The sequence below is a fragment of the Aedes aegypti genome, chromosome 3 (genome assembly GCF_002204515.2).
Source record: "Aedes aegypti strain LVP_AGWG chromosome 3, AaegL5.0 Primary Assembly, whole genome shotgun sequence".
In the NCBI taxonomy this organism is placed as follows: domain Eukaryota; kingdom Metazoa; phylum Arthropoda; class Insecta; order Diptera; family Culicidae; genus Aedes; species Aedes aegypti.
This window is the reverse complement of record NC_035109.1, coordinates 179,819,668-179,838,267: the sequence shown is the minus strand read 5'-3', so window position 1 is coordinate 179,838,267 and position 18,600 is coordinate 179,819,668. Positions and strand designations below refer to the sequence as shown.

Sequence of the window (18,600 nt, the reverse complement as noted above, 5' to 3'; positions counted from 1 at the left end):
TCAAGAAGAACGAGATCTCGAAGCGATGGAAGAGCTTAACCGTTCGCGCTAAAACATTGTGCCACAAGCCAATATGTGCAGAGACTGTGACGGAAATCTTCTCACGAACGAACGTGAGGTGGTCGAAAGGTAGCGGCAGAGGTAGAAACGGAGATTGGACGGTTGAATACAACACAGCTGCTGGAGTGGACCAACAACCGAGTGAGTTGCTAAAATGCACTGGGTTATTTCCAAGATATGGGAGGAGGAAGTATTGCCGGAGGAGTGGATGGAAGGTGTCGTGTGTCCCATCTACAAAAAGGGCTACGAATTGGATTGCGCCAATTATCGTGCGATCACAATTTTGAGCGGCACCTACAAGGTACTCTCCTAAATTATATGCCGCCATCTATCACCAATTGCTAGAGAATTCGTTGGGCAATACCAGGCAGGATTTATGGGTGAACGAGCAACAACAGACCAAATATTCGCCATTCGCCAGTTGTTGCAGAAATGCCGCGAATACAATGTACACACACATAATTTATTCTTCGATTTTAAATCGGCCTATGATACAATTGATCGAGAACAGCTATGGCAGAGTATGCACGAATACGGTTTCCCGGACAAACTGATAAGATTGATCAAGGCGACGATGGAGTTAGTGGTGTGCGTAGCCCGAGTATCAGGGACACTCTCGGAGTCCCTTTGAATCTCGCAGAGGGTTACGGCAAGGTACAAGGCCTTTCATGTTTACTGGTCAACATTGCGTTAGAGGGTGTGATAAGAAGAGCGAGGATAGACACGAGTGGCACGATTTTCAGAAAGTCCGTTCAGCTACTTGGTTTCACCGACGACATTGATCACAACTTTGAGATGATGGCAGATACGTACATCCGACTAAGGGCTGAAGCTAGGCGAATCGGACTGAACATCAATGTGTCGAAGACGAAGTACATGATAGCGAGGGGCTCAAAAGAAGACACGGCACGCCCCCTACCTCGAGTTCATATTGACGGTGATGAAATCGAGGTTGTCGAAGATTTCGTGTACTTGGGCTCACTGGTGACCGCTGATAACGACACCAGCAGAGAAATCCAGAGACGTTGCTGGAAATCGTGCCTACTTTGGACTCCGCAGAACGCTCCGATCGAGCAAAGTTCGCCATCGCACGAAGTTAACCATCTACAAGACGCTGATTAGACCGGTCCTCTATGGGCACGAAACATGGACTCCACGTGCAGAGGATCAACGCACCCTTAGTGTTTTCGAACGGAAGGTGTTGCGGACCATCTACGGCGGAGTGCAGATGGAAGACGGAACGTGGAGAAGGCGAAAGAACCATGAATTGCACCAGCTGCTGGTAGAACCAACAATCGTCCATCTCGCAAAAATTGGGAGGTTGCGGTGGGCCGGGCATGTCACCAGAACGTTGGATAACAACCCGGTGAGAATGGATAACAATGGTGAGAATCCGACCGGCACAAGACGACGAGTTGCGCAGCGAGCAAAATGGATCGATCAAGTTGAGGACGCTCTGCAAACCCTCCACAGAATGCGTGGCTGGTGACGGGCAGCCATGGACCGAGTCGAATGGGGACGTTTCCTAGGTATAGCAGAGGCTACCCAGGCCTTAGCCTGACTGGTAAGGTTATGTAAGTAATGATTTCATTCACGTAAAATTTTGTTTACGAATCGTTACGTAAATGGAGGTTTCAGTGTATTCTTTTACCTTGATCCTTCATAATTATGTTTTGCTACTGTGAATCATTCGGTCACCTTTTCAATTTCGAACCAATTAATTCTGGTATTCTTCAAATTCATCGCAACATAATTTCGCTGAAAATGACAATATATTCAGACCAATCTCTCCCACCGCATAGCATAAGTTTTTGAATTGAAACTTCTGTTGCAATCAAATTGGTTCATCTGCTCACATCGGAATTTGTAACTTAAAGTATTTCATATGTGGCAGCAGTCGTGTTCGTTCTTCGAGGAGACAAAGTTATGACATTATCTGTGAAACAATTTTCTAATATGCTCTCTGGGTGATGGTTTGTTACGAAAGTTGAGAATGTTGTTACAGCAAGCTTTCCCAGACGTTGGAGCATATGCAGCACAGAACGAAGCTGTGTCGGAGTGTGAGTAAATTTTCTGTTTCAATACAAGCTATTTTGCAATTACAAAATTCTTCTTGAACAGAAATAATCGGCAGCCGAGGCATTTTTGTTTCGGATGGATATCCCCGAATGTAAAGATATTTATTGATTGGCAAAGCACTTTTCGGTTGTTCAGTGCTTTCAAGTATGCGAGAAGTTGCCTTAGGTTGGGTCATTCAACAAATTTTACGATCACTGCTCGAAGGCGTACGTAGGAGGCAAAGATGTATATTGTAATACTTCGAACGCAATAAGCGAGGACAAAATTAAATTTCCCCTGGTCAGTTTACGTTAGGGCTATTAAAGTTGAGAGTACCATTAGCACCGGCTGTTGGCTGGCTGGCAGTATGCTTTTAATGCTTATTCTAAAAAGCAATTAATTAAACTTTATAAACAAACTTCATCGTAACGAACGGTATAAAATTCACATCTTAACAACTTCAACTTGCCGGCAAACTGTGTTGGATGATGGGGAAAAAAGGATAAATCCGACGAGCTTATTTACAAACGTACACACTCACTTGATGTTGATAATTCCTATACTATGAACTAACTTTTATCTTTGGGATAACTATCTTATACACTAGGAGTAGACCGTTCAGTTGCCGAGTGTCGGTCGTCTTACATACTAATTATTGTCGTTATCGTTTGCGCCTTGTGCACAGTGTTCACGGGCCATCCGTATTGGAGCGAATTTTGTAATGGAGATAATAATGGATTTGTTGAACCATTTGGATTGATAAATGAAACTATAATCAATGCGATTTGTTTAATCAATCAAGTTTGATTGGTCATTCCGTTATTTGGATTATAATCATAACAAATTAATCACTGAGACTCAAGCATTGCAGAATTCGCTCTCATTTGAGTATGAAGCACGAACAAAGCAAGTAAAGAAAAACATCCTATCTGTTGCGGTCCACGATCGGCATTGTATCGCAAGGTGTTACAAGTCTGATAAATGGAAACAGCGAGCGAGAGCCCCAAAGAGAGAGCGATGATAAAATCCATTTTTCTCGCTATTTTACCGTTGGGGATAAATGTTTTTCTTTACTGGTACGATAAACAATCCACGAACTTCCAATAGCAATAGAGTCCCCAGGCTTGGAGCATGTTTAGAGGGCTTTTATCATGCACTATTATCCCCCCAATCTGATCAAAGTTGTAGCAGTATACGATAATCAGTCTCTCATAATGTGCAGCATGTTATGATAGTTACAGAGAGCGATACGTGAGAGATTCTCTCAATTTTCTCATGATTCAATCCCTGCTGAGACTTGATAAAAGAAAAATACAAAATTCAAATACAAAATACATCAAAAATTGTTTTGTATATGAATATCTGCAGAGTATTGCTGAATTATTGTGCTCAAAACAAAGGGAAGACTTGAATCAATCTTAATAATTCAGCACTAACAAGACTTGAATCAATCTTAATTACTTCTTCCTGCACATGATCTATGCTGCTGATTTCAATCATAAGAAGTTATCTGCTTTTTTCGTACCTATCGTATTTAGGGACTGGAATTGACCAAAAACTGGTCGAAACCGTTGACAACTAAATGTTCACATCACGTGTAATTCGAATTCCGTCTAAATTTGGATCAACCATTTGTTTGGGTCTAATTTGTTAAAAGAACTATACTCAGTTGAATTAAAACAGAGTCAACTGTCAAATGAAATGAATTCAATTCACCTGCCTTTAAGCGTTCTAAGAATTCTCATAGTTTAAACACATCTTTCTATTTAAATGCTTTTATTTCAGATGCATTTAATTGAGTTGATTAGCTCAGTTGCTCTATGAACAATTTGACATTATCGACATTTCTCAAGAGATTTTGAGATTATTGTGGAAGAGTCCAGGTACCTCGGGAATTTATACTACAAGTTAAGGTAAAGACAAATCAAACCAAATCTCAAACTTACAAAAGCACTACCAGCGACCAGTGGTCGAGTTTTCAGCATCGACCGCTTTCTTGTTCTCAAGATTCATGTTTTTAAAATTTAATGTTTGGCTTCAGTTCATATTCACTTTAATTGAATCATTAAAATGAATGTAAATACAGATTTCCAACCGATGTAATAGTTTCTGAATTGTTTTAATCATGATGTAGACCCAATGGTCTATGTTTCTTGAAGAAAAAACAAATGGGTTTTTGCACTCCTATTGGAAGTTCATTAATAATAATCCTGCATGTCTTACCAAGTAGGAACGAATGACACGCACCTAACTATGCATGCTATTTTGGATATTATAGCATAATAAGGTATTATTCAGTAGTCCAGGTATTGTCATTCAATTATTTTTGAACTGAGAGAGAGGAGACAGCTGGCTTAGATTGCGAGCTCCGAAAAGTCATGGGAACCTGTCACCAACTGTCACTGGGAAACCAGCACAAAGGCAAAGCGTGAAAAACCATCAAAATTCAAGTAAAATTGGTCAAAATTTCTAGGTGATTTTCGATGATTTCACATTTCAAAAAGTTGAAAACCTAAATATAGTTGTGTTTTGCAAAACTGCTATTGATTTTTTTACATTCATATCCTTTTTCATGGTGAACAACAAGAAGGGAATATGATTTTGACCAAAATAAGTTCACCTCACCGTTGTGCACAACCCAAGAATTTAAAAAAGAAGTCAAAGAAGGCAAGAAAACAGGCCAACTGTCAGTGACCTGTCTCCTCTCTCTCAGCTATTGAATATAAATCATCATTCATCAAAGTAGTCTCTGAACAACTTTCAGAACTTAGTAATACCCTAATTTTCATGCTTAAATACCGTTGTTTAGTTCAAAAGTCAATGAATTTGGTATAAATTCTCTGTTTTAAGATGCCTTAAAAATTAAGATAGTTTTATATTTGCCCCAATGAGAGATATTCACCATTATAGTAAGCATGATTTCACAAGAAAAATAACAATAACTTCCAAACGGAAAAAGATGGAGTTCCATCGCATACCGAAATAACTTGTTTTTCAAGCCCTTAAAGTGGTTTATGGACTACTTTGATGAGATATAACAATTGAAAACGCTAGGGTCAGAAAATCAATTTTCTATGGACCTTTCTATGTAAACATAGGAAAAAAGGGTCTAAATCTGTCAATATAAGAGCCGCAATTTGATGTTGGGCAAAGTTGCTTGAAATGGAATATGTTACATCTTTACTGAAGCCTGTTCGCCATTATTTTTACAAATAAGAAAGTGTGCTATTTCATTTTTATGAAAATGTAGACCACCTTAATTGTGAACAACTATAAACAACTTTATACTTTATACAACTTTATGAACAACTATTAACAACTTTATAGAAAACAGTTGCAAAGAGCGTGCACTGTTGACACCTCTCGTCTCGCCAATAATTAATTATCATAATTCGGGGTAACTGACAACTTTTTTATGTATCTTAAAAATGGCAATGCAGGAAGTTTTTTATTTTTGAAACTAGTACTGAAATACGTTGATCGTGACCATATACAGCATTTCGCTTTCGCCATAAAACGGGGTAAGGGTGCTCCTCTGACCGTTATTATCAGAAAAAAATCTACATAAAATCTGTGCTCACCAGTCGTTTTCTATAGCTAGGCTTCACGCCTGAGCAAAATTTTAAATAAATCCTTGGGCCCTTTTTGAAGTTACGCCCTTTTGATTATATAAGTCCACAAATTCAAAGGAAATTTGAGATATTCAAAAGAGTTTTCATTGGCCATGATTTCCAGATAGTATCAACATTTGAACCAAAGTTGATTTATATAGCTCTTTGTAAATTGTGGGTGGTGTTTCAGAAGAAAAAAATGTACACAATCGTGTGTACACACCAAGCCGTTCCCATAGGGGACGTTAGCCGCAAGGAAGGACGTTTCAAGTAATACTGTTTCATATGGTATGCCCTCTTCAACATCTAATCCAATTTCTCTCGCCGTTCCCTTACGGTGCCTATCCATCTAGTATTCATTGCTTTCTTCTCCATGCTCCCTCTTACTTCGAGCAAAATAGACCGATATGCCGATAAACAAATTCAAAATATAATTGTAACGGTCGATATCTTTTTATGGACTTATATAACCAAAAGTGCGTAACATTTTTTTTATATTTTCAGGGAGGTCAGGGGAGCACCGTGGGGGTAACTTTGATAGTACGGGACCTGCAACATACTAACACAAATTCTAGAGTATTGACAAATTAGAACCAGAATAATTCGAAAAAAAATTAAAATCGTGAAACAAAAAGTAGATTGGAGTACCTTGTTCTGCACTTCGACAGATATACTTATTTCGACTACCACGTGCAGTCTGGTCGAAATACGCGTATCTGTTGAAGATAAGCAATTAGGGCGGAATTGAAAGGTACAAGGTACTCCACTTCATGTTTTCCTATTGAGATTCTGCTCAGAGGATTAAAATATTTTGAAAAAAAAAAAATGAAACTCATGCTCGATAATTTTTGCTTTGGATTAAATTTTGCATATGTTTTTGGTATGTTAGAATAAGTGTTTTCCATAAAAAATCGCTCGTTTTGAACCAATTACTTTTGAAAATGTCCTACCGTCGGATGGGACTACTTTTGATTCCGGGGGCTACTTTGGACACTCACCTTTTATATTTTTTGCAGCGTGAATGTTAATATGAGCAATATTGTGTCTTCAGCGCTATTTATTATGTTCTACCACTAAGCATGATTTTTTTTAGAACAACATCAACAATAACAGGATGAACAAGAAAACATTTCAAAAAAGTTCAAATAAATATTCACAAGGTATAAAACATTGGCTATGCAAACATTGTTTGATTTGTTCCCATGTCGTGGAAAGTTATTGGGAGTATCGAATCGTCATGTTTCATTACAATCTTGTGATTTGTTTTGCTTAAAATTGCTGTTTTATTAAAATAATCGATCAAAGGTCTTGTTTTTACGACTTCCATTTTATTCTAATGTTTTGGTTTGTATATTTTACAACATAAAAAAAATTAAATAAATATTTGGAAACGTGAATAGATATAGAACACACATATTTAAATACGTACCAATGACAAGATCACAGCATAATCTCTAAAAAATATTTTCCGCCGTATTTCAATTGCTAAAATAAACTTCTTTCACGCCAGCTCTAAACTGCTAAGAAGCTAAAAGCATATTACAACAGCAAACTTTTACTTCTTTACGATCTTGCAAAACTTTACTTCATATATTGCGTTTTTAATGAAAATTTCTTTTTAGTTACAGGTATTAATGTGATCCTTCTGCATATGGTTCATATAACAGTGAGAATAGAAAAAGACAGTTTTTGTACATAGCTCATCAATCATCGCAGTGCCTAGTAGTTACATGGTTCGTTTATGTCAACTTAAAAATCAAGCATTCGTAACTGAACGTTTCATTTAAGAGGAAGTGGAAAGTTTAAGTCTCATACTACACACTGAAAATAGTGAATAACATGTTTCGCTGAAATTTGTTGTATATGTGTAATCGTTTCGAGCTTTGCAATCATTCTAAATTATGTTTATCTTTAAAAAAAAGTACAATAACATCATAATGGACGATAATCTACAGAATCGGTATGAAATTTATAAAGAAAAATCATTTCATTATTAAATCATGAAAATGTCCAAAGTAGCCCCTTCCTTGTCTTCAAGGACACGTTGTTTTCGTTATTCATGCATTTTTGTGATTCCTTGATTGATTTGCCTCATATATTGCACATTTGTTACGTACATATACAACTTAAATACATGCAAGAATTATCAATATCTATGCATAATTCTAAGAGTTACAAATCCTCACATTAGAAGAATGTGGAAAAAATGTCAAAAGAAGCCCTGTTTGACGTTATAAGTTTTTGCATGCAATTTATTTAAAATATTTTAACTCCGAAATTGCTGATATTAAAAAAATAAAGTTCTATGAAGAAATTGTAGGGAACTTTTTAAACTACCAGCTACCGAAAACATATTTTATTTTTTTTTCACTTGAGATTCATAAATAAAACTTAAATTTTAAAATACCTAAAAATCCCATTTTAAATATTTTATGAATTTTCTTGAGGAATTTTGATAGGAAACAGATGTTTGAGAAAAAATTTCAAGGTGTAGGAACTTTTCAATAATTTTTTTTTCCTGAGAACAACTTTCGGTCGGTTTTAAAAATTTTGGCAAAATAACTACGTTTTGATGATACAATCAGAATCTTGAAATTATACTTACTTACTTATTTGGCTTTACATCAATTATCTTGATAAAGCCTCGCCAACAATATTTCGCCAATTCCCTCGGTTCATGGCCGCTTCTCTCCATCCTCGACTGTGACCCACGCTCTCCAGGTCCTGGTGTACCTGATCAATCCACCTAGCTCGCTGCGCCCCACGCCTTCTTGTTCCGACCGGATTCGTGGCGAACACCATCTTTACAGGGTTGTTGTCCGGCATTCTTGCAACATGCCCTGCCCAGCGTATCCTTCCAGCTTTAGCTACCTTCACGATACTGGGTTCGCCGTAGAGTTGAGCGAGCTCGTGGTTCATCCTTCGCCGCCACACGCCGTTCTCCTGCACGCCGCCGAAGATCGTCCTTAGCACTCGGCGTTCGAAAACCCCAAGAGCTTGCAAGTCCTCCTCGAGCATAGTCCACGCCTCATGCCCATAGAGGACTACCGGTCTTATGAGCGTTTTGTACATCGTGCATTTGGTGCGGGGGTGAATCTTTCTTGACCGCAGTTTCTTCTGGAGCCCATAGTAGGCACGACTTCCGCTGATGATGCGCCTTCGTATTTCCCGACTAACATTGTTGTCAGCCGTCAACAAGGATCCGAGGTAGACGAACTCGTCCACCACCTCGAAGGTATCCCCGTCTATCGTAACACTGCTTCCTAGGCGGGTCCTGTCGCGCTCAGTTCCGCCAACCAGCATGTACTTTGTTTTCGACGCATTCACCATTAGCCCGACTCTTGTTGCTTCGCGTTTCAGGCGGGTGAACAAATCTGCCACCGTTTCAAATTTTCTCCCAATAATATCCATGTCGTCCGCGAAGCAAACAAATTGTCCGGATCTCGTGAAAATCGTGCCTCGAATGTTAAGTCCGGCTCTCCGCATGACACCTTCAAGCGCAATATTGAACAACAGGCACGAAAGTCCATCGCCCTGTCGTAGTCCCCGCCGAGACTCGAACGAACTGGAGTGTTCGCCCGAGATCTTCACGCAGTTTTGCACACCGTCCATCGTTGCTCTGATCAATCTTGTGAGCTTCCCGGGAAAGCTGTTCTCGTCCATGATTTTCCATAGCTCTATGCGGTCGATACTATCGTATGCCGCCTTGAAATCGATGAACAAATGGTGCGTAGGGACCTGGTACTCACGGCATTTCTGGAGGATTTGCCGCACGGAAAAGATCTGGTCCGTTGTCGAGCGGCCGTCGATGAAACCTGCTTGATAACTTCCCACGAACTCGTTTGCTATAGGTGATAGACGACGGAAGAGAATCTGGGATAGCACTTTATAGGCGGCGTTTAGGATGGTGATTGCACGATAATTTTCACACTCCAGTTTGTCGCCCTTTTTGTAGATAGGGCATATAACGCCTTGCTTCCACTCCTCCGGTAGCTGTTCCGTTTCCCAGATTCTGACTATCAGCCGATGCAGACAAGCGGCCAACCTGTCCGGGCCCATCTTGATGAGTTCGGCTCCGATACCATCCTTGCCAGCGGCTTTGTTGTTCTTGAGCTGTTGAATGGCATCCTTAACTTCCCCCATCGTGGGAGCTGGTTGATTTCCGCTATCCGCTGTGCTGACGTAGCCATCGCCTTCGCTGTCCTGACCTTCTGTGCCTGTGTTCTCTGCGCCATTCAGGTGTTCATCGTAGTGCTGCTTCCACCTTTCGATCACCTCGCGTCCGTCCGTCAAGATGCTCCCATCCTTATCCCGGCACATCTCAGCTCGCGGCACGAAGCCTTTGCGGGATGTGTTGAGCTTCTGATAGAACTTCCGCGTTTCTTGAGAACGGTACAGCAACTCCATCTCTTGGCATTCCACCTCTTCCAGGCGGCGCTTTTTGTCCCGGAATAGGCGGGTTTGCTGTTTCCGCTTCAGTCTGTATCGTTCCACGTTTTGCCGCGTACCATGCTGCAGCATTGCAGCCCGCGCTGCATTCTTCTCCTCTAAAACCTCTTGGCACTCCTCGTCGAACCAATCGTTTCTTGAGCTCCGTTCCACATATCCGACAACGCTTTCGGCAGCGTCGTTAATGGCTGCTTTGACTGTCCTCCAGCAGTCCTCAAGAGGGGCCCTATCGAGCTCGCCCTCATCCGGCAACGCTGCCTCAAGATGCTGCGCGTACGCATTGGCGACATCCGGTTGTTTCAGCCGCTCGAGATTGTACCGGGGCGGGCGTCGGTACCGTACATTGTTGATGACGGATAGTTTTGGGCGCAGTTTCACCATCACCAGGTAGTGGTCGGAGTCAATGTTGGCGCCACGATAGGTTCTGACGTCGGTTATGTCGGAGAAGTGCCGTCCATCGATCAAAACGTGGTCGATTTGCGATTCTGTCTGCTGAGGTGATCTCCAGGTGTACCGATACGGGAGGCTGTGCTGGAAATAGGTGCTACGAATGGCCATGTTCTTGGAGGCGGCAAAATCTATCAGTCGTAGGCCGTTCTCGTTCGTCAGCCGGTGGGCGCTGAACTTTCCAATCGTCGGTCTGAACTCCTCCTCCTGGCCAACCTGAGCATTCAAATCTCCTATGATGATCTTGGCGTCGTGGCTTGGGCAGCGGTCGTACTCGCGTTCGAGCTGCGCGTAAAATGCGTCCTTGTCATCATCAGTGCTTCCGGAGTGTGGGCTATGCACGTTGATTATGCTGAAGTTAAAGAATCGGCCTTTGATTCTTAACTTGCACATTCGTTCATTGATCGGCCACCACCCGATCACGCGCCTTTGCATGTCACCCATCACTATAAAAGCTGTTCCCAGCTCGCGTGTGTTGCCGCAGCTCTGGTAGATGGTATGATTACCTCTAAACGTTCGCACCAATGCTCCTGTCCAGCACACCTCCTGCAGCGCTACGATGTCGAAACCGCGGGTCTTCAGTACATCGGAGAGTATGCGAGTACTTCCAATGAAGTTGAGAGATTTGCAGTTCCACGTACCGAGTTTCCAATCGCTAGTCCATTTTCGTCGCTGTGGTCTTTGCCGATTGTTCCGGTCCGTATTCTCTCGTTGACGTTCCTGTGCTGATGTGTTTTTACGGCTGGCTCGCAGGGCCTGACACCAACCCCCTAGATTTCCGGAGGACCATTCCCCCTAAATGTTCGGAGGGCCATAGTGCGCTGTTTAGCTTAGAGTCCTTCTCTGGCACTCGGACGATGATCAGCCGCCCCTGACATGGGGAACAGACGCTGTTGTGAGCCGCTCCTAACGTGGAGTACAGACGCTCCAGGTTTGCAACAGCAAACCCCCCCTTCCCTGTCAGCATACGACCAAAGTTCCCACCGGGGGTTGGTTACCCGATCTTCCCCAAGGTTACTCGTACCCCGGCCAGTACCACGAGGAGGTAGGGATAGGAGTTGCTGGGCAAGAGGCTAAGGACCGCACAAAGGGGTCTATTTTATTCCTGCAGGTACGCGAGGTACCAATGGTACGCCATGCCCAGCCATTTACCGCGCCATCTTGAAATTATGCAAACCATAAATATGACCATGATCACTTCTCTAGAAGTAACCATTTTCGAATTATGTAAAGTTTAATACAAAAAAAAAATCGGCCACTTCCATTAGTTTTTCGCGATTCTCCATCAAGAAAAATAAATAAGCGGAGACAAATATGGCCTATACCCTCGAAAATGTAGTTTTCTTCATGAAGAATCGCGAATAACTTATGAAAATGGCCTATTTATTTATTTAATTAATCATACTTGGCATTGATATTATTCACAAATGGCTACCGTAAAACAGAGTAACATTGATAGAAATATTCAGCCATTCCATGACAAACTGATCTAGTGGGTCACCGAATTTACTATTTTGTCCCTTATCCGAAATAAGGATACACGTGGTTTTGGATTTTTTGATTAGGGTGACCATTTCTGAAATAGGGCGACCATAAAAATTGCGATTTTACAAAAAAAATATTTATTAAAAAAATATTCCTCTTGAACCGCTTGACCAATTTTCAATCTTTGATTTTGACTTTTCAAGACAAATTTAAAATTTCACAAAAATTGGTTTATTACATGAAAAAAAACAAAAACTTCCGTTTTTTCGTGTTTTGAAAGCCTCGGGACAAGAGCCATTGCTGTTCTCATGTTTTTTTTTGAAAGTTCAGAAAATTTAACTTTTCATTGATGTATGTTTTTTTTAGTTTTTGAGATATATTTTTTTGAAAATAAAAAAATCAGTCATTTTGTATTGGTACACACTGTAGGTCTCAGCGCATAAAATTTCTTATTTTTCTAAAAATCATAACTTTTGTGCAGCTCAACTGATTTCCAATCTTTTTTAAGGAATGAAAGCTCAAGATATCAACTTATCAGAAAAAATAACTCTGAAAAAAATATTTTCTCAAAAACTAGATTTTTTTTAATATTTTCATGTTATTTTTTTCAGCGTTCTATATTTTTCCTGAAAAGTTGAAATCTTACCCTTTTTTTAAATAAATAAAGATTGAAAATCGGTTGAGCTGTTCAAAAGTTACGATTTAAAAAAAAAATAACAAATCTAATGTGCTGAGACCTATGTATGAAGTGTGTGCCGATGAAAAATTACTGATTTTTTTATTTTCAAAAAAATATATCTCATAATCTAAAAAAACATACATCGCTTAAAATTTGACAGTAAACGTAAAATTGTCTGAACTTTCAAGAAAAAATTAGAACAGCAATAGCCCCTTTTGTCCCAAAGCCTTCAAATGACAAAAAACGGAAATTTTTGATTTTTTCATGTAAAAAACAATTTTTGTGGAGTTTTATATTATTCTTGAAAATTCAAAATCTGTAGCTTGCATTTCGTCTAAGAAAATTGAAAATCGGTCAAGCGGTTCAAAAGTTATAATTTATTAAAAATAAAAATTTTGCAAAATCGCGATTTTTCTGGTCACTTTATTTTGGAAATGGTCACTTTAATCAAAAAAATCCAAAAACACGTCAAGGATACACGGATAAGGAACAAAATAGCAAATTTTCACGGAATTCGGTGACCCACTACATCGGTTTTTCATGGAATAGCTGTATTAGTCCTTGTGAAAAAAATAAAAAAAATCTTTTATTCCCATAAAAATTAGGTTTTTGTTTATACGCACATTTTTAAACCTTTCGAAACAATGATTTCTATGATTATAAACGACACTATTACAGATTCATGCTCAACATGAGTTCTGCATAGGAAAATACTGTTTTTACTCAAAGGTGTATCGCGAAACACGATTCCATTATTAAATTTTTCATAGGTATGCTCAAATTAACAGAATTAATAAATTACTAAACTGCATATTTGTAATAAAGTGGGATTCCGTTTTTGGCATGCTCCATTTTCGGCACCCCCCGATTTTGGCAACAAAATGGATCCGTTTTTGGCAACATTTTTAAAAACCATTAAAATTTGTAAAAGTTTCATAAATATCTGTGTGTATTTTGTATTAGTCATTTGAAAAGAAAGTCAGCTTCACGCTTCTCGCATTCCAGAGCTCAATTTTCGTTGATATTTCCTCAAATTGCATCTACTGCTAGTATAACCGTACGCGCCTATTTACTTCTAAAAGGTCGTGTGTTTGCAACGTTTCATGAAGTCATTAATCTTTGAGTATCTTATCTAGAATTCCAATATTTTTTCTCAGGCATTCACGCTGCATGACCAGCCCATTTGAGTATACCGGTAGGTGATACACATTCTTCTTCGAATTTGGAAAAGCTCTTTTGAACAATGCACAAACATCAACACAAGAGCAAAAAAAATCTATGAGTTTCTATCATAAATTTCGGAATTACATGAATAGTAGGTCTCTAAGCTTTTTATCGATTTTTTTTGACAATGCCTAGATAAACAAATGACTCACAAGCTGCTTCTATAAGCTGTTTCGCCACCATGACACATGCAAACACAGTCGAAACTACACTTTATTTTCAATAAGGTAAGTAAAGCGTGCGATGAATACGATAGAGACTCTGTATAATGTTAGACATTTGAAGAAACGATCCAATGTTGCTCATGTTGGAGTAAGATTTTTATTAAGCTTGTGAGTACATAGATCAAAATATTCCTAATGATATCCTGGTGATCCTTAGCTAGGTCTAGGAGTTTTCTAGCTGTATTCTGGAGAATACTGAGCGAAATCTGGGTATTCCTATCGGACATCAAAGGTTTCATGTGGAATCCTTAAGAGATATATTAGTTGCTTCAGACGCAGTGCAAAATCTGTCAATTCCTTGTAAATTCCTTAGGTCTCATACGTCCTGTAAGTTTCTAGCGGAATGCTGTGATTTTTTAGTTGTATTTTGAACATTTCCAACAAAATCTTGTGGATTCTTAATAGGTCTCCAGCGGAATATGGAGATTGCTATTGGTAGTCTGGGAAGTTCTTATGAACATTTGAAAATTTTCAGCAATATCGCAGCGGAATCCTAAAATTCTGAGCAAGCCTAGGGTAGACGTCAATTCCTATATGACTTCTAGGCAAGATTGCTAGCGAGCTTCACAGTGTTAGCTGATTTCTGTGTGTTCTTAACGGACACCTGAAGATTATTATCGAGCTGTAAGTGTTTCATAGCGGTATCCTGCGAATATCTGTTATTATTTGTGTATTCTACGAAATTATGGGTCACAGATCTTGGGGTGCTCAAGCGACTTGTGAGCCGCATGTTGAGCATCAATGTTCTGTACCATATTTCAATTCTTTCTAGGAAAATTGTCCATCCATATTTATGTGTGCCCTTTTGATTGTAATAAATCATTTTATATAAGATTCCATACAATGCAAAGAACATAATTTTGAAGAGCCATTTTCAATAGGGCGATATTCAAAACTGAAAAGGCAATAGATGGCTCTTTTTCAGTGGTAGTAAAAACGAAATCCTGAAGCAAAGAAAGCACCACGGAGTATGAAATAAACACAAAAAGTTATGTATTCACTTTACACTTGATTTCTAATCACTATATTTTTGATCCAGTTTCCTAATTACAAGCTTTTTTACATTTTTCATAATTTTCCATACGTTTTGACAGTTCTCCGACTACCATTCTTCCATGCGCTTGCGTTGAAAATGTGAGAAATTTGAGAATCCAGCGTAGCGCGATCAGTGAGTGGAATGCAAAAAACAGTGTCGTCGCTCGGCGGCCAGTGAAAGAAACTGAATGTCTGAAAGGTTGTTGCCTGTACTTTTTGCCGCTGGCGCCAAATATTAGCGTTTAAGAACGAAATAAGCAGTCGTTACCCTATTGATCGAATATTGTCAAATTTGGCAGCAGAATTAATAGGCATTAGACCACCAACCCCGTCATTGTAAAATTTGACGCTTGGACTTAAAAGACAAACTGTTATGTTATGTTATGTTTATTGAATTAGAAAAATCGTTATGTTTTATAACACCTAAAAGTTTTTGTAAATACGTTTGTTTATGAAAGTATTGTATTTCTGTATTATTTCACTATTTTCTGGAATTGCTCAGTTCTAGAATAAAAGTCACTTATGCGATTATTGTTTTACACGGCCTATGTAAACAAATAGTATACATAAAGCTTATAAAACATCATTGAAGATACTTCAGCAATCAAACGTGTGTGGAGCGTCTGTCACAATTAACATGACAGGTCTATAAATTTATAGCATACCCCTCTCCTGCAGACCCCGCTTCGATGGTGATTCCTTAGCTAGGTCTAGGAGTTTTCTAGCTGTATTCTGGAGAATACTGAGCGAAATCTGGGTATTCCTATCGGACATCAAAGGTTTCATGTGGAATCCTTAAGAGATATATAGTTGCTCAAAATTTCACAAAAATTGGTTTATTACATGAAAAAAAACAAAAACTTCCGTTTTTTCGTGTTTTGAAAGCCTCGGGACAAGAGCCATTGCTGTTCTCATGTTTTTTTTTGAAAGTTCAGAAAATTAATTTTCGAGATATATTTTTTTTGAAAATAAAAAATCAGTCATTTTGTATTGGTAACACTGTAGGTCTCAGCGCATAAATCTATTTTCTAAAATCTTAACTTTTGTGCAGCTCAACTGATTTTCCAATCTTTTTAGGATGAAAGCTCAAGATATCAACTTATCAGAAAAAATAACTCTGAAAAAAATATTTTCTCAAAAACTAGATTTTTTATTTTCATGTTATTTTTTCAGCGTTCTATATTTTTCCTGAAAAGTTGAAATCTTACCCTTTTTTTAAATAAATAAAGATTGAAAATCGGTTGAGCTGTTCAAAAGTTACGATTTAAAAAAAAAATAACAAAATCTAATTGCTGAGACCTATGTAGAAGTGGTCCGATTGAAAATTACTGATTTTTTAGGTTTTCAAAAAAATATATCTCATAATCTAAAAAAACATACATCGCTTAAAATTGACAGTAAACGTAAAATTGTCTGAACTTTCAAGAAAAAATTAGAACAGCAATAGCCCCTTTTGTCCCAAAGCCTTCAAATGACAAAAAACGGAAATTTTTGATTTTTTCATGTAAAAAACAATTTTTGTGGAGTTTTATATTATTCTTGAAAATTCAAAATCTGTAGCTTGCATTTCGTCTAAGAAAATTGAAAATCGGTCAAGCGGTTCAAAAGTTATAATTTATTAAAAATAAAAATTTTGCAAAATCGCGATTTTTCTGGTCACTTTATTTTGGAAATGGTCACTTTAATCAAAAAAATCCAAAAACACGTCAAGGATACACGGATAAGGAACAAAATAGCAAATTTTCACGGAATTCGGTGACCCACTACATCGGTTTTTCATGGAATAGCTGTATTAGTCCTTGTGAAAAAAATAAAAAAAATCTTTTATTCCCATAAAAATTAGGTTTTTGTTTATACGCACATTTTTAAACCTTTCGAAACAATGATTTCTATGATTATAAACGACACTATTACAGATTCATGCTCAACATGAGTTCTGCATAGGAAAATACTGTTTTTACTCAAAGGTGTATCGCGAAACACGATTCCATTATTAAATTTTTCATAGGTATGCTCAAATTAACAGAATTAATAAATTACTAAACTGCATATTTGTAATAAAGTGGGATTCCGTTTTTGGCATGCTCCATTTTCGGCACCCCCCGATTTTGGCAACAAAATGGATCCGTTTTTGGCAACATTTTTAAAAACCATTAAAATTTGTAAAAGTTTCATAAATATCTGTGTGTATTTTGTATTAGTCATTTGAAAAGAAAGTCAGCTTCACGCTTCTCGCATTCCAGAGCTCAATTTTCGTTGATATTTCCTCAAATTGCATCTACTGCTAGTATAACCGTACGCGCCTATTTACTTCTAAAAGGTCGTGTGTTTGCAACGTTTCATGAAGTCATTAATCTTTGAGTATCTTATCTAGAATTCCAATATTTTTTCTCAGGCATTCACGCTGCATGACCAGCCCATTTGAGTATACCGGTAGTGATACACATTCTTCTTCGAATTTGAAAAGCTCTTTTGAACAATGCACAAACATCAACACAAGAGCAAAAAAAATCTATGAGTTTCTATCATAAATTCGGAATTACATGAATAGTAGGTCTCTAAGCTTTTTATCGATTTTTTTTGACAATGCCTACCCGAGGAGGAAAAGAATAACTCGCAATAACTTATGCATACCATATTTTTGGTATTCATACCAGAATTAGGTATTGTTCAGTTATCAATACCTCATTTTGGTATTATAATGGTATTTTTAAAAAATGTTTAAAACAATTAAAAATACTTCATTTTGGTATTCGACAGCTATTGAGGACTGCTGGAGGTATTGAACTAGTATTGAAAATTTCACTTTTATATGAAAATCCATCAAGTATTATTAGGTATTACAATACCTGATCTAAGTATCAGCTTGGTATTTGTAGAATATGCAGAAGGTATTATTTGAGGTATTTTACCTCTTATGCAGGGCTCATTCATACCTCATTCAGGTTGTAAGTATTGGAAATTATCTGGTATGGAATACCTCAATTTGGTATTCAGTAGTTATTTTCTTCTGCTCGGGTAGATAAACAAATGACTCACAAGCTGCTTCTATAAGCTGTTTCGCCACCATGACACATGCAAACACAGTCGAAACTACACTTTATTTTCAATAAGGTAAGTAAAGCGTGCGATGAATACGATAGAGACTCTGTATAATGTTAGACATTTGAAGAAACGATCCAATGTTGCTCATGTTGGAGTAAGATTTTTATTAAGCTTGTGAGTACATAGATCAAAATATTCCTAATGATATCCTGGTGATCCTTAGCTAGGTCTAGGAGTTTTCTAGCTGTATTCTGGAGAATACTGAGCGAAATCTGGGTATTCC

At 38.3% G+C, this 18,600-nt stretch overlaps 1 protein-coding gene across 2 annotated transcripts in view; it reads right to left on the bottom strand.

Annotated features, from left to right (window-relative positions):
• The window catches only part of LOC5578544, a 625,448-nt gene that overhangs the window by 164,993 nt on the left and 441,855 nt on the right, over window positions 1-18,600 (bottom strand). The window lies entirely within an intron of this gene.